Genomic DNA, 7,500 nt, shown 5'->3' with positions numbered 1-7,500 from the left:
TAGTAGTAGTAGTAAGAGTGATGGTAAGAAAAAGGAGGAAAATAAAGGAATATGACAAAATAAGAAAAAAAAAACTGGAGAGAGAGAGAGAGAGAGAGAGAGAGAGAGAGAGAGAGAGAGAGAGAGAGAGAGAGAGAGAGAGAGAGAGAGAGAGAGAGAGAGAGAGAGAATCAACAAACCTATAATCCAGAAGTTCAAACTGACAACCTCTCACTCCCCCATTCCCCTCTCTCTCTCTCTCTCTCTCTCTCTCTCTCTCTCTCTCTCTCTCTCTCTCAGCACCTCATACCACACTCCTTCTCTTACTCTCCTTTAAATAATGAGAGAGGCGGGAAGCATATAGTAAAACTGAACAGTATGGCGGTGACTCCCACGAGTGATGAAGAGGGAAGTACTGCAGCGAGACCATAACAGAGCGAAAAAGAGTGAGAGGAACGCAGGATCCAGAACGTTTAAAAATATAGGAATGATTGTGATAGAAAAAAAAAAGAGATGGGTTTTGACGATTGAAGAGGAGAAATATGAGGGGATGTTTATTGATGAGGGGTGCAGTACAGTGATTTGGTGTGTGTGTGTGTGTGTGTGTGTGTGTGTGTGTGTGTGTGTGTGTGTGTGTGTGTGTGTGTGTGTGTGTGTGTGTGTGTGTGTGTGTGTGTGTGTGTGTGTGTGTGTGTGTGTGTGTGTGTGTTTGGTGCAGTGGTTTTGAGCCTGCAAGGGATTGGATACGGAAATCTCTCTCTCTCTCTCTCTCTCTCTCTCTCTCTCTCTCTCTCCAGTGTATGCGTCAATGTGTGGGCGTTTCGTGTGCTGTGTTCCTGAGGCGGCATGGTGTTGAGAAGGCTTACAAGAGGCTGAGTAAACTGGCGGAACTGTGTATTGCGATGGCTTCTGTGTGTGTTTCAGCATTGTACCTGTGTGTGTGTGTGTGTGTGTGTGTGTGTGTGTGTGTGTGTGTGTGTGTGTGTGTGTGTGTGTGTGTGTGTGTGTGTGTGTGTGTGTGTGTGTGTGTGTGTGTGTGTGTGTGTGTGAGTGCCTGATGACTTTTAATATTGCAATCCTCGACAGAAGAGTTTTTTTTTCTCTTAACTTTGTCCTTCAGCTTGATTACAGACAGACAAAAGCTTCACTTCAGATCGAGTTACGTCGGCCTCTTTTAGAAAAACACACCAGAATCTCACCTCTCTCTTCTCCATCCCACAAGAGAGATCCTTCAAGCAAAGTTCGACCAACAGTTAACTTGCTTCCGTCATAAGTTGTCCAGAAAATAAAACTCCATCTTTTTCACCTTTTCCGGAGAGAGTTAATAAGTAAAATGTGGAGATATATATATTTTTCTTCTGGTCAACAGCGATTTTCCAGCTTTGTTTGAAGGCATTTTTCTGTTTAACACCACGTAAATATAGATGTCCTCCAGTTGCGCCTCTCTCCTTGTTTGTGAAGGCGTTGCTAAAGCAGGACTGAAAAAAAAGTTGAAAGAGATATTTGCAAACTTAAAAATGTGAACTAAATCGCGAACATGTGCGGAGTGCTGCTCTTGGGAACACTTTCTCTTATTTAACTCCACACAGCCGGAAGAAGACTGAACCAGTGAGTTCAGTGTCTTGCTCTTCTGTTCGTTTATCTATTTTTTAACATGTTTATCAACTGTAATTCATTTTGTTTTTCTCATCCTTACAAAATTTAGTACAGTGGTTCTTCATTAATTTCCAAGTGGGCGCGAGTATAAGTTTATCTAATTATATTTGCAATTCTCTTAACGTAAACATGGCCAAATAATGAGATGTTTATGAAAAAATTCAAAAGTATTCCTTTTTTTCTTTAAAATCTGGAAGGGAATTGTATTCATAGATGGATGGGGGACGTGCAGACAAGGACAAATTCCTAGAGGGGCCGTGGCAGCAAGGTTGGGAATCACTGGATTCGTGGTTAGTTTTGAAAAAAAAAAAAAATCTCTTAATTGTACGTAACTTCTTGTTTCACCAGTCTTCAGTAAGGTTCAGTACTGTTTTACTGTTTCGTTCTGAAATCTCGTTTTTTCTTAAAATTCGTTTTCTTGAATAATGACAGCGATATGTAACTCCTTTTTCGTTATTGTTGTAGTGTTCATTGGGTGATTGGTTTTGTTGGTTTTGGCTTCTCTTCTGGATAATAATTATCTGAGATAATGTTGTGAGTGGTATTCAATACCACTCCTTTGATTTTTGCCGGTATATTTATTTCTCAGCAATATTGTCATAAAAAAAACCGTATTTTGTGCAGTTTTTGTTGTTCTTGGGCAATCCAATACGTTGTATATAATTACGCGCAACTGGATGATCAGAGACGGAAGGAGATAGTAACAGGAGACAGGGAAAATATTAAACTAAATGAAAGGAGGAAATGCGAAACTGTCGAGATGTGGCGTGAAACAGACGGACAGATGACAGAGATGTGTTAAGGTTATGAGAAGCCCTTGTTCTGCAGCAGAATCCTGGAGGCTACTACTGCTGCTGCTGATGATGATGACAAAACATAGCAGTAATAAGCACGCGAGACACAGGACACAACACATTCCAAACCTCACTGCCATGACGCTGCAGTGTTCGCCCAGCTGACACCCGAGTACCGGCATACCAACACTGCCCTGCTCGACCCATCCTTCCTTCCCTTGACCTGCACACGCACAGGCCGCGGCGGATGCCAGAGTAACAGAGGCAGTGAGCATCATAAAACACGGCTTCTATATTTTCCTTCGACGAGAGTTTTGTGATGGTTCTCAGCGCGATATTTTCAGATTAAGAAAAGTTTTAAGGGAATGTTTGGAAAGGCTGCTCGAGTCAAAAGTTACCTGTCTGAAGCACGTTTGAGCCATTTCCGCCTCACCTCAATGAGTTACTGAAGTATACAAGAGCTGTTATCCTGATTACAATGGTGACCACGGTGACAGCAACAGCACGAAGAACAAGAACAAGAACAACAACAGCATAAGCACCAGCTACATCAACAACAACAACAATCATAAAAGAAACTCCATTGTTTTTACTCACTTCTTAACGCTCCAAGTAAGCAAAACAGGAAATATCAACACAGATTATTTTCTTCACATCTTAGAAACTTGAGTCGTCAGAGCACAATCTGAAAGAATACTTACGTCTCCACCCAGCATTCCCGCACGGCGCTACGCTCACCTAATGGAAAAAAAGATCAAATAAATACAAGAGAAAAGAAGAGTGAAAGAGTGATTGAAGACATAAAGAAAACTATCAGCGCACATTTCCTTAAGCCTTAGAAACTTGAATCGTAAGAAAGATGATGAGAAAATTTAACAGAACACTTACATCTTCACGGCACAATAAAGATAAAAAATAAATGAAAATGAATGAAATAAATAAGACATTTTTACTGATAAAGAGAAAGATTTAAAAGTAAAAACCTCCTAGTACAAGTCACACGTTCATTAACATACTAGGGACAATACTTACGGCGGAGAACACGCACGGGTAGAGACTGGCAGGCTGACACTCGAAGGCACCACAAATAACAAGGTCAAGAGGCGCAGCATGTCAAAAATCATACAGCAAGTGTGGTTAAAAAGACGCGAAATTAAGTTCCTCACTGTGATAGGTAGCAATTCACAGCACTAAAAGCACTGTACAGATCCTTTACAAACTTATGAAAAAAAAAAAATATAGACACTGTAGATGCCTTAGTCTGCAGCAAAAATGATGTTTAGATGTGGCTGTAGAAAAAAAAAGTTAGTGATTTTTCATTAACCCGTTTTCATTAACCCGTTTTTACCTTTAGATTTGTGCACGGTTAGATGACTGTATTGACATTAGGAAGGTCTATGGAGGTCAGAAGATTAATGGCCAGTCTTCACTATTCTATTCCCCCACATAAGTCTCTGAAGCTGTACAAAATCACCAAATAGTAAGCAAAATGAATACAGAAACGCGTCACGGTACTGAAGAGGTTAAGGAACATTGTGCTGAAATGAAAGAAGGCAATTCATACCAACTACATATGCATTCCCCTCTATGCTTATACTTATGTTCATTACTTATCTTTTGCATAAGGTTCTATCTTCAGTCTCCTCTCCGATCACCACTCTTTTACTTTCCTATCATCTCTTATGCAGTTCCTTCACTTCTTCTTTGGCCTGTCCCGTCTTCCATTCACTTCCATATCTACAACTCCTCTCTCGACATACTGATCATTTCTTCTTTTAAAGTAACCAAACCGATTAATTTCCTCTTCCTGTGTTACAATCGACAGAACGAGAGCATTAATCACCAATGACTATTACAACTACTAAACGCTTTTGATGAACCCCTGGACTTGCACAAAAAAGGTCTTCCTCGTACAATGAACCCTAACAGGAAAAAAAAAAAAAAAACGACCTGCGCTTCGATATGCTAACTGAAGAACCGAATGGCGTAGAGCAGGAATCCATCACTCAAAAGAGAGCCACTGAATTACTGCCAATATATATTCATCGATTTGCAGATGAAGGTAAAGAAAACAAAGGAAAGATAAATAAATACCTCATCTCTATTTCAGGGAAGAAGAAAAGGTTAAAAAAAAAAATGTATTCAAGGAAGACGAGAGAGAGAGAGAGAGAGAGAGAGAGAGAGAGAGAGAGAGAGAGAGAGAGAGAGAGAGAGAGAGAGAGAGAGAGAGAGAGAGAGAGAGAGAGAGAGAGAGAGAGAGAGAGAGAGAGAGAGAGAGAGAGAGAGAGAAATTCACAATAGATCTTCCTTAGCTATGATAGATTATGGATAAAGATGGAGGCAGAGGATGGGGAGCTCTAGTGATGTGGTGAAGAAGGGAGGAGGAGGAGGGAACGAGTTTGCGGTTGTGTGGAAGGAGGGGAAGGAAACAGAAGGAAAAACGTGCACTGTGCTGGAGGTTGGCAGATGGAGGATAGAGAGGAGCAGGATTCGATTATATGGTAGATTAGACAGTCTGTGTGAAAGATAAACAGTATGGGAAGCCGAGGAGGAGGAGGAGGAGGAGGAGGAGGAGGAAAAGATGGAAAGGGAAAGGTAAAACGAAGCGAAGGCAAAATAAAAAAAAAATAACAATAACAGAGAATGATAATTACTACACGAAACAAAAAGAAAAAAAAAAGGAGCAGCAACAGACTCTTTGGCCCTTACCTAAGTAACGAAAGTGCAGAAGTAAAGAGGAAGGCTTCTCCCCACCTATTACCCTTCTCTCCACCCGTGACTGACAGCAGAATATTTGCAAGGATATTCATTTTTTTATGATTTCATTTTAAGCTCTTCAATACCATGATGCATTTCCATATTCATTCTGGTTATTATTTGGTGATTTCATAAATCTTCACATACTCACGTGGGGGATTAAGATAGTGAAGACTGTGGCCATTAATTTTCTGACCTCCATAGACCCTTGCTAAATGGCCTTCTGACCTCCATAGACCCTTCCTAAATGGCCTTCTGACCTCCATACACCCTTGCTAATGTCAATAAAATGGTCTAATACTACACAAAACATAAGGTAAAAATGCGTCCCAATACTGAAGGGGCTAAAATAATGAAGTATCAGAAGAAAAATGTAGTACAAGTGGTCGCAGTGGTGGTGGTGGTGGTGGTGGTGGTGGTGGTGGTGGTGGTCGTGATGGTGATGGTGGTAAAAGCAATACAGAGATGACTAAATCTGAAAAGCCAAAGGAGATAAAAAAAAGAAGAAGAAAAATGATCGTGCTTCTGAATCTGACCAATCACGGTGTAAGTCATTCCACATAGCCGAGCCTATCAATTGACCTGTAATTAGCGTGTCACCTGCCTCGTTAAGCAGCGGACTCTTTCATCAGGTAACGAGAATCTCCATCTGAGGGAACTGCGCCACTCAAAGCCATCACGGAGCGGTAGGGAGGTTTTATTATTTTTTTTCCCGCTTCTTTTCAGTTTATATTCAACTTTTGTGATGAGTTCTTTCGGTTCTTCTTTGCCTCATCAGCGAGATCATAAAAGTCTCTGAACTCATCTTGTCATTTTTGTTTGTTTTAAGGGAATGCTTGTCTGTTCCTCCATTTGTCTGTCAGTCTGATGTCTAGTTACTGATATTCCTTTGTGTGTGTGTGTGTGTGTGTGTGTGTGTGTGTGTGTGTGTGTGTGTGTGTGTGTGTGTGTGTGTGTGTGTGTGTGTGTGATGACTGTCCCTTTCTCTTTTGTCTGTCACTCTCTCACTCTCTCTCTCTCTCTCTCTCTCTCTCTCTCTCTCTCTCTCTCTCTCTCTCTCTCTCTCTCTCTCTCTGACTAAAAAGATCCACGCTTGCTATTACCTTATATAAACATGTAGTTGATACGAGCCTTCTCAAGTAAGCATTCCGGCGGGGTCAAGAAACTCCTTACACAGGATCGCTGGAATAAGAGGAGGAAGTGAGAGATTGCAAGAGCTGACAGGGAAAAGAGTGGACGGTGTGCCTTGGAAATACAAGTGTTTTTGAGTGTTTAGTGATGTTGATGAAGAAAAAAATGACTGAGGTTTATTTACCAGCACAGTTTTAGTTAACAGTAAAAGGTTGAGAAATTACCCGCTCTGTGATGTAAGGAGTTTAAAACTGGTTAGAATTTATACTGGTAAGAATTTATGTACTTAAAGCGTGACTCTTTCATAACGCAAATATCTTTTTCACTTATTTGTTAACATGTAGACAGATAGAAAATGATTATAAAGATAATGCTAATTTAGCAACACATTTATCAAAAGACGTAGAACCGTGTCATTATTATACAATATCAAAACATATATTCATAAATTGTATCTGTCATTATCTGGGCAATAAAAAAGAAGAAAAAAAAGAACGAAAGAGTCTGAAAGTGATGCACGTCTATAAGAAGTCTGTCTACTCTAACATATCTCTTGGATCTCGGTTTGAATGGTGTCCCAGGGAATGCGTGGTTGCCAGATCTTGTGGAAAACCGTGAGCTGTCCTTGTAATAAGTGCGTTGATCAACAGAAAACAAGTATTATTCACATCAAGTCAATTACGTCATCAATAAGCCACAATATGGGCCGCTGTGGTACAGTGGAACCATGCGCGCTTTTGGGTCCGAGGGGTCTCCAAGAGCACGGGTTCGAATCCTGTCCACGGTGCGAGTGTGAGTTGGGCTTCCTCACTCGGGGCAACGGTTTCCTAGCGGGTGAGCTTAGAGATAGGAGATGCCCCAAAAAGTATCCCCTTTAGCCCAGAAATTCCCGTGAAAAGCCCACATGGTATAAATAGAAAAAAAAAAAAAAAATCCAGGAGCCATTTTAGAGAAGACAGACAATAGTAAGGTGCTAAGTGTCAAAAGAACAATTACACTATGCTTACCATTCATGTAATTTTTCAACACGACAGAACTTTTAAATATATTTTGGAAAAGACAGAAAACAAAGAAAACGAGTGCGTACAGATTTAGTAACAAAAGTGTAATTGTGAAAAATGCAATTCGTAAAAAGAAGAAAAAAATTAAAAGTGCTTCGCTGTAAAAAAAAAAAAAAAAAAAA

General features: G+C 40.4%; 2 long non-coding RNA genes across 2 annotated transcripts in view; one reads left to right on the top strand and one right to left on the bottom strand.

Annotated features, from left to right (window-relative positions):
- The window catches only part of LOC123517667, a 107,039-nt gene that overhangs the window by 38,936 nt on the left and 60,603 nt on the right, over positions 1–7,500 (bottom strand). Inside the window, exon 3 of the long non-coding RNA XR_006678531.1 lies at positions 6,290–6,368. This is a non-coding gene — a long non-coding RNA (uncharacterized LOC123517667). The remainder of the gene's footprint in view (positions 1–6,289; positions 6,369–7,500) is intronic.
- The window catches only part of LOC123517666, a 46,500-nt gene that overhangs the window by 7,186 nt on the left and 31,814 nt on the right, over positions 1–7,500 (top strand). The gene's annotated exons all lie outside the window — the stretch shown is intronic.

This window comes from Portunus trituberculatus, chromosome 42 (genome assembly GCF_017591435.1).
Source record: "Portunus trituberculatus isolate SZX2019 chromosome 42, ASM1759143v1, whole genome shotgun sequence".
Taxonomy (NCBI): domain Eukaryota; kingdom Metazoa; phylum Arthropoda; class Malacostraca; order Decapoda; family Portunidae; genus Portunus; species Portunus trituberculatus.
The sequence above is the reverse complement of the archived record's forward strand: the minus strand, read 5'-3'. Positions and strand labels throughout refer to the sequence as shown.